This window comes from Microtus ochrogaster, chromosome X (assembly GCF_000317375.1).
Source record: "Microtus ochrogaster isolate Prairie Vole_2 chromosome X, MicOch1.0, whole genome shotgun sequence".
NCBI classification, from domain to species: Eukaryota; Metazoa; Chordata; class Mammalia; order Rodentia; family Cricetidae; genus Microtus; species Microtus ochrogaster.
The window spans coordinates 1,077,945-1,086,218 of NC_022026.1; the positions used below are offsets into that span (position 1 = coordinate 1,077,945).

Genomic DNA, 8,274 nt, shown 5'->3' on the forward strand with positions numbered 1-8,274 from the left:
CTCTCTCTCTCTCCTGACAAGTATTCCCATGTTTCAGTTTATTCTGGCTGAGTTGGTTGCTTTGAGGAAATTAGTCAAAGGAACCAAATTCTATTCCCTCAACTGACAGTTCCAAATTTTCCTTGGCTTCAGACTTGGCCAGTGCTGCAGTAGCATCAGGAACAGTAGCAGTGAAGGCAGCTACAGCAGCAGTAGCCATAAACACAGGTGCATCAGTCAAGAAGGCCTTGGCTTTTTTCAGCAAGTGGGAAGGCAGACTCATTCTCCACAGACAAAGGCAGGACCTGCTTGTATTAATGATAGAATGTGACTCTAAGTCAGCAGTTGGGTAACCAATCTGCAGACAAACACTGGACACTCTCCAGGAAGTCAGACTGCAGAGATTACTTTGTGATGCCATGTACTTCAGAGCTATAGATGCTTCCATTGTCAAACACCTGTTGGATGGTCAGCCTAAAGCAGAAGGGAGAGATGCTAAGCCTGTTTTGTACTGTGGCTTTGCTAGGTCCCACATTGTCTCCAGCTGCACATCACTCAGAATTTCAGTGGTATCCCTGGAATTTTCAGTGGTAATGTCTAAGGCCTTTAAGAACAGAATCTTCAGCTGGGTGGTAGTGAATCCCAGCACTCAGGAGGCTAGAGGTAGGTGGATATCTGTGAGTTCGAGGCCAGCCTGGTCTACAAGAGCTAGTGCCAGGACAGGCTCCAAAGCTACACTGAAAAACCCTGTCTCGAAAAACAAAACAAAAAGAACAGAATCTTCTAGGGCCCTAGGTTGTTTTTTTTTTCTGGGCTGATAAAGTGACTTCACATGGAATGATGGCACCAACATAGGTGCCAGTCAATTCCTTATTGGCCAGTATGCTTCTGATCATAGTGAAGTCTTCTTTGGTGAATATAAAGCCTGCATTCTCCTTGAATATGAGGTAAAAGTTTCTCCAGAGCTGAGTTGTTTTCTAGGTGTCTGCTGATGGCTTTAAGTATGATGCTGTTCTTGCCCGTCAGCACAACATCTCCCCTTGAAAGGACATGCAGATCTGCTTGGAGCCCACATTGTCTGTTCCCACAATGAAGCATTTTTGGATGATCATCCAAAAGTTGGAGGCTTTTAATGCAGTATTTGGACTTTTAATAGCATCCTGTCTTTTGACGGCATTTTGGCAGTGTGTCAGATATTGCCACCCAGGGTTTAAAGGTGAGATCAGTAAGACAACAAAGGAGATCAAGGGGATATAAATTGAAAAGGAAGAAATCAAATTCTCACTATTTGCAGATGATACGATAGCATACATAAGTGGCCCCCAAAATACTATCAGATCAGGGAACTCCTATAGCTGATAAACACCTTTAGTCAAGTGGCCATATACAAGATTAATTCAAAAACATATATACAAACAATAAAAGGACTGAGAAAGAAATCAGAGAAACATTACCCATCACAATAACCATAAATAACATAAAATATCTTGTGGTAACACTAATCAAAGAAGTGAAAGACCTATACAAAAAGAATTTTAAATCTTTTTTAATTGAGAGTTACATTTTTTCTGTTCCCCTCCCTACCTCTCCCCTCCCCACTTCAACCCTCCCCCAAAGGTCCCCAAGGTCCCAATTTACTCAGGAGATCTTGTCTTTTTCTACTTTCCATGTAGATTAGATCTATGTAAGTCTTTCTTAGAAACCTCATTGTTGTCTAAGTTCTCTGGGATTGTGGTTTGTTTAAGAAAGAAATTGGAGATGATATAAGAAATTAGAAAGATCGCCCATGATCAGGGATTGGCAGGATTAACATAGTAAAAATGACCATCTTACCAAAAGCAATCTACAATTTCAGTGTAATACCCATCAAAATTCCAACACAATTCTTCTAGACCTCTAAAGAACAATGTCAATTTCATATTAAAAAAACACTCAGGATAACTAAAACAATCCTGCACAATAAAGGAACTTCCCTGACCGCAAACTCTACTATAGAGGTATAGCAATAAAAATCATATGGTATTGGCATAAAGATAGACAGGTGAATAAATGGAATTGAATTGAAACCTTTGATGTAAATTCACACACCTACAAACACATAATTTTTTGAGAAAGAAGCCAAATTATACAATGGAGAAAAGAAAATATCTTCAACAAATGGTGCCAGTATAACTGGATGTTAGCATGTAGAAGAATAAAAATAGATTCATATCATTTGCCTTGCACAAAACTCAAGTCCAAGTGAATCAACATAAATCTAGTTACGTTAAACCCAATAGAAGAGACAGTGGAAAGTAGCTTTTAACACATTGGCACAGGAGACTACTTTTTAAATATAACACCAGTAGCACAGACACTGAGATCAACAATTAATAAATGGGAACCCCTGAAACTGAAAAGCTTTTGCAAGGCAAAAGACACTGTCAATAAGACAAAATGGCAGTCTACATAATGGGAAAAGATCTTCACCAACCTCACATCTGACAGAGGACTGATCTCCAAAATATACAAAGAACTCAAGAAACTAGACATCAAAATACCAAATAAATCCAATTAAAAATGGGGTACAGTTATAAATAAAGAATTCTCAATAGGAGAATCTCAGATAGCCAAAAGACACTTATAGAAATGTTCAACGTCCTTAATAATCCGAGTAATTCAAATTGAAATGACTCTGACATACCATCTTACACCTGTCAGAATGGCTAAGATCAAAACCACTAATGACAGCTTATGTTGGAATGGATGTGGAGTAAGGGGAACACTCCTTACTGGTGGGAATGCAAACTTGTGCAGTCACTTTTGTAGTCAGTATGGCAGTTTCTCAGAAAATTGGTAATCAATCAACCTCAAGACTCAGTACTACCACTTTTGGGCATATATCCAAAGGATGCTCAATCATACCACAAGGACACTTGCTCAACCATGTTCATAGCAGATTTATTTCTAATAACTACAACCTGGAAACAACCTAGATCCTGTTCCACTAAAGAATGGTTAAAGAAAATGTGTTATGTTTACACAATGGAGTATTACTCAGCTGTAAATCAATGATATCATGAAATTTGCAGGCAAATGTATGGAACTAGAGAGAAATCATCCTGAGTGAAGTAACCTAGACTCAGAAAGACAAATATGAAATTTACTCACTCATAAGTGGATATTCTATGTCAAGTAAAGGATAACCAGGCTACAATCCACAGCCCCAGAGAGGCTAGGTGACAAGCAGGGTTGGTCCAAAGAGGGACACAGGGATTTCTCTGGGAAGAAGTAGAAGAGATCTGGGAAAACTGGTGAGGGGAGATGGGAGCATGAGAGATCTGGTTGTATAGGTTAGGGGTGGGATGGAGGGAAAGAGTAATGAAGGAGATGCCTTGATGGGGGGTGCATTTCGGGATTAGGGAGAAACATGGTTCTAGGGAACCTCCCAGAAAATCACAAGGATGAATCAAGCTAAGATTCCTAACACTAGTGGAGAGGATACCTAAACTGGCCTTCTCCTGTAATCAGATTGATGGCTATCCTAATTGCCATCAGAGAGTCTTCATCCAGTAACTGATGGACGCAGATGCAGGGATTCACAACCTGGCACTGGGCTGAATTCCAGGAGTCCTCCCAAAGAAAGTGAGGAGGCATTGCATGAGTGAGAGGGTCAAAGACATGAGAGCAAAAGGCATGGAGACAGGTTTTTCTGAGCTTGTGGGAGCTCATGGACTCTGGACCTGGATAGGATAGACTGGATAGGATAGACTCTGGACTCTGGATAGGGAGCCTGCATGGGATTGACCAAGGCCCTCTTCATGTGTGAGACAGTTGTGTAGCTTGGTCTGTTTGTGGGGATCCTAGAAGTGGGACCAGGATCTGTCCCTGGTACATTAGCTGACTCATTGAAACCTATTTCCTATGGTAGGATGCCTTGCCCAGCCTTGATGAAGGGAAAGGAGCTTGGTCCTGCCTCAACTTGATATGCCATGCTTTGTTGACTCCCATGGGAGGCTTGCCCTTTTCTGAATGGAGATGGAGGAGGAGTGAATGGGGGAAAGAGGGGAGGCAGGAGAGGGAATGGGAGGAGAGAAGGGCAAGGGAATTGCAATTGACATGTAAAATAAATGATGAAATTAATTAACAAATAAAAAAAGAGGGAGAAAAGATGATTCCACTCTAGGGAAGATGCCTGGAAAGAGAAACTATTGCCCTGTGTAAACAACTGTTTAGCTTCATTATTTCCTTAGTCTGCTATAGAGGGGCCACTCTGGGAGTCTCTTTTGTCATCAGTATTTTTATCTATCCACCAACTCACCTACATACTTATTTAAGATGACCAAATGCAGTGGGATGATAGTAATTAGAATATCTAACAGAATGAGTACTCCTCTAAGTATATGAGTGCTCTTTTCACTTGTATTTCTCTTATTATATATGCTGAAAAATTTCAAAATGAAAGCCTTAAAGGCTTTACTAAATGAATACTTTTTCATACCATTTTGATTCTGATTTCTTTCAATGTAATACTCCTTTTTCTTTCTTTAGGAAAGCTTTTAGAATCTCTTGTTTTATTCTGTGATGATTTGAGGTTTTATTGCTGTACTCATGATGCTAGACATTCTGTGCTCTTGTTTAATAGAGTCATGACCTAAATGTCCAAGAAACTATTTTATAGTGTTTATTGATCCTATTTTTCTATTTTAAAACTAGCAATGATTTAGATATACCTCATGTATTATAGTACATAGTTAATATTTTCTGTTTTTAACATTTTCATTGCTTTTATTATAATTTGGATAATTTTTTACTTTAAATTACAACATTCTTTTGAATTGGAATTCCACTGAGATTTTGTTTTGGTTAGCATAAGTTTGTGATAATTATTTCTCTTACATTTCAAATTCAATGAAATATATTGTTTTTTTTACTTTTTATTCTTTTTACATATGTTTTATGAGTCTGATATTATTTTATACCTCATAATATTTTCCTTATTAATTGATTTTTATAGTTTCATTCACTTTAATTTTTCTCATATTCAAGAACTTTCTTCAATGATCTAGTGATTATAGTGTCCCATTTCATGGGCAGAATCCTGAATTTATGCCTTCTGTATATAAGCACAGTGTGCAGTCCAGAGGTATTCATTATAGAATGTTCAAGTGGTCCACTGTGGACCCAAACGTTGTTATGTGGAGATCTTTTCAAGCTATATTTACCAGGAAACTCATTTTCAGTTTCTTTTTTGTTTGTTTGTTTGTTTTTAGACAGGGTTACTTTGTGTAACATTGGCTGTCCTGGAACTTGTTCTGTAGAACAGGCTGGCCTGAATTCACAGAGATCCACTTGCTTCTGCCTCCTGAGTGCTGGAAATAAAAGGTGTGCCCTACCACTTCCCGGCTTTAATTCCATTTTTTTTCTGAATGGCAATAATCTGGTTGGAAGGCTTTTTGCTCAGAATGTAGAGGAAGCATTGTACATTAGTATTCAGAGATTCACCAACTGATGTTTGGCTTTCTAATTCATACTCAATTGTCATCTCACTTACTTTCCCTCATTTTGAAAAAATTCCAGTGTTTTGAGCCAATGAGGAAGATGCAGCTTCTGGCTTATTAAGTAGGTCTTGGCTAATGGTTTTCTGTGGTTACAAGTTGCATCTGTATATGTGAGAGTAAACTTTGAATATTCATACATGCATTTCCAATTCATTTCTCATTTGATTTTGCCCCCTACCCTCTGCCAATAATAATGCCTTCAAGTTCTAAGCTTATTGAGTATGTTTTCATGAAAATTCTCAGTGCACATTTTAAGTTATGAGCTTCTTCACTCTGCCAAGGTAGATACTACTTTTTCATTTACTTTCTGTAACCTAAAAACATTCTTTTGTCAGCTGATACCTAATCTCCTGCTATAATTGGCTTTGTTTATTTTTCTAATATGATAAAGAAATATATATGCTTAAAACATATAGTTCTTACTGCTTATAAAAATAGGGAGTGAAACTAAGGCCTCACACATGCTAGATAAGAGCTCACGCACTGAAGTACATTTTTGGCTCTTATTTATTATTTCATTCGTTTTTATTTTTAGACAGCATCACTAAGTTCCATCAGCAGTTGCCCTTGATCTCACTCTGTACCCTTGACAAGTCTTGATTTGTGATCTTCCTGCCTCAGTCTCCCATGTAGCTAGGATTACAGGATTGCACTGTCTTTCGCTGTAACATATCTCAGGAATAAAACATCTTAAGCTTTAACATGTGTGTGAATCACCACGATGATTACAGATTCAGATTCTGTTGTTCTCAGTGTTGCATGAGATTCTGCAATTTACACTAAAATATCCAACAACCCAATGAGTAGCTATAATCTACAGCATCTTCTATGCCAAAATCCCTTTGATACTTCATTCATTTGCCACATTTGGGTGACAGATTAAGTTTGCCTTGTTGCTGTGGGATTTCTAGATGAAGAATATAACTTGAAAGACTATAAAGACAAGCTCATAATTGAAGGTACTTGTATTAGGCATTCCTACCTATGGTTCCTAACATCTAGAACATATATATATATATATAATTTTCATAGACATATATTTATTTATATATAGTATGAATATATTTTTCTTCATATGAACCATCTGCCCATAGAAATATTATTTTAAAATGAAAAGCATAGCATAGTGCTGGTATTCAGATTTTTTCCTCTGAAAAGGAAACATGGTATATTGTTGCAAAAATACCCAACCAGTGGTTATGTAACTTTACTATGGTGACAATAGTTACTAAAATTTATACAAGGTCAAATTTTTATAGATCTACATGCAAAAAAGTACAAGCAAAACCTGGAGAGCTTTTGCTTTTGTTGAAGATGCCACACATCTTGGTCTGAGGACATAGAGAAATCAAGCTGGGATTGATTGGAAAGTTCCCATGTGCTGGCCAGAGGTGCTCTGCAGGCTTCTGGGAGAGAACTGTCATTAACAATCTTACTCAGATATAGACCTTTGTACATCAAAACTGACTTACCAGGCAAGATGCAACAAACCTGACAGCTCACTGGCACAATGGTAGTAATTCTGTTACGGGCGTAACTATCTGGCTGCTATAGTAAAGCTGTTCAGAAACTGATGACTGGGGAGGTCATAGGCCATAGTGGGGAAGCTATTATTGTTGTCTTGCTAAATAGCCTTGTTGTGCCCACCCAATTGCCTTCTAACCATGTTTATATCCTCAGATTAGTGCTATTATAAACTGTAGTCAAAGAAATCTCTCTTTTCAGTGGTCAGTACTGACTGCAGAGACTCACAACTGGTCAAAATTCTGAGAATAAATGACAGGAGACTGTTTAGCTATAAATATGACATCTACAACACCCTATCTATGGCTTAGGAAATATCTAGAAAAAGAGACAGAAAAAAAATGCAAGAAACAAAGAAAGTCAGCAGTGTGTCATGCTGCCAGATCTCATGATAGCTATATTACCTTCACAAGATCTACACGAGATTAGACCTGCTGACACTCTATCATAGAGAGAGGAGGGAACTTTTAAAGCTTTCCCTCTCCCTGAGGGTTTATAGACAGTTAATGGTTGATGGGGCAGTGGAAGATAGTTATCAAGTGGTCCAGCCACTGGTAAGCTGCTTATACTACTAGAAACAAATGCTCAACTCATGTTAATATCCAATAATGAAACTCATTGGTACACACACACACACACACACACACACACACGCACGCACGCGCGCGCGCGCGCAGTCACTTGAATGCACACACATGCACGCTCACACCCCATAGTTACGCAAGTAGAAGGAGAACTAGTTGGGAAGAGGAAGGGGAAGGGGCTTAGTGAGAATGGGAGGAGGACAAGAGAGGGTGACAGTAGCTGCATCTGATCAAATCACATTATATACATGTGCAAAAATATAATGAGATCCATTATAAATAATTTCATATAAGAATGTAGTCTTTTAGAACAACTACAGCAAAATGAATGTGAAGAAATAACCATCCAAACTTCTGAATTTGAGTAAAATTTGTGTCACCATTTATAGCACTGTGCCAGCGTTTATTTCCTGACTTTTGCCATGGAATATGGTCCGGGGAGAACAGATGGGGAGGACAAAGGAACTATTCAAAAGATGTTATTTTACTGAGTTTTCTGTGTTTTGATTTTTGGGAAAAGGTTTCACATAACTCAAACTGGCCTTCAATTCACTTTGAAGAAGACCTTGAACTCCTGACCCTCTTCTCTCCACCTGACTTCTGGGATTATAGGCATGCATGACTACCTAGCCACAAAATAGTATTCT

The 8,274-nt window shown here is 38.3% G+C and overlaps 1 pseudogene; it reads right to left on the reverse strand.

The window, feature by feature from the left end:
- Positions 1 to 70: 70 nt before the first annotated feature.
- The window catches only part of LOC101989287, a 64,224-nt pseudogene continuing 56,020 nt past the window's right edge, over positions 71 to 8,274 (reverse strand).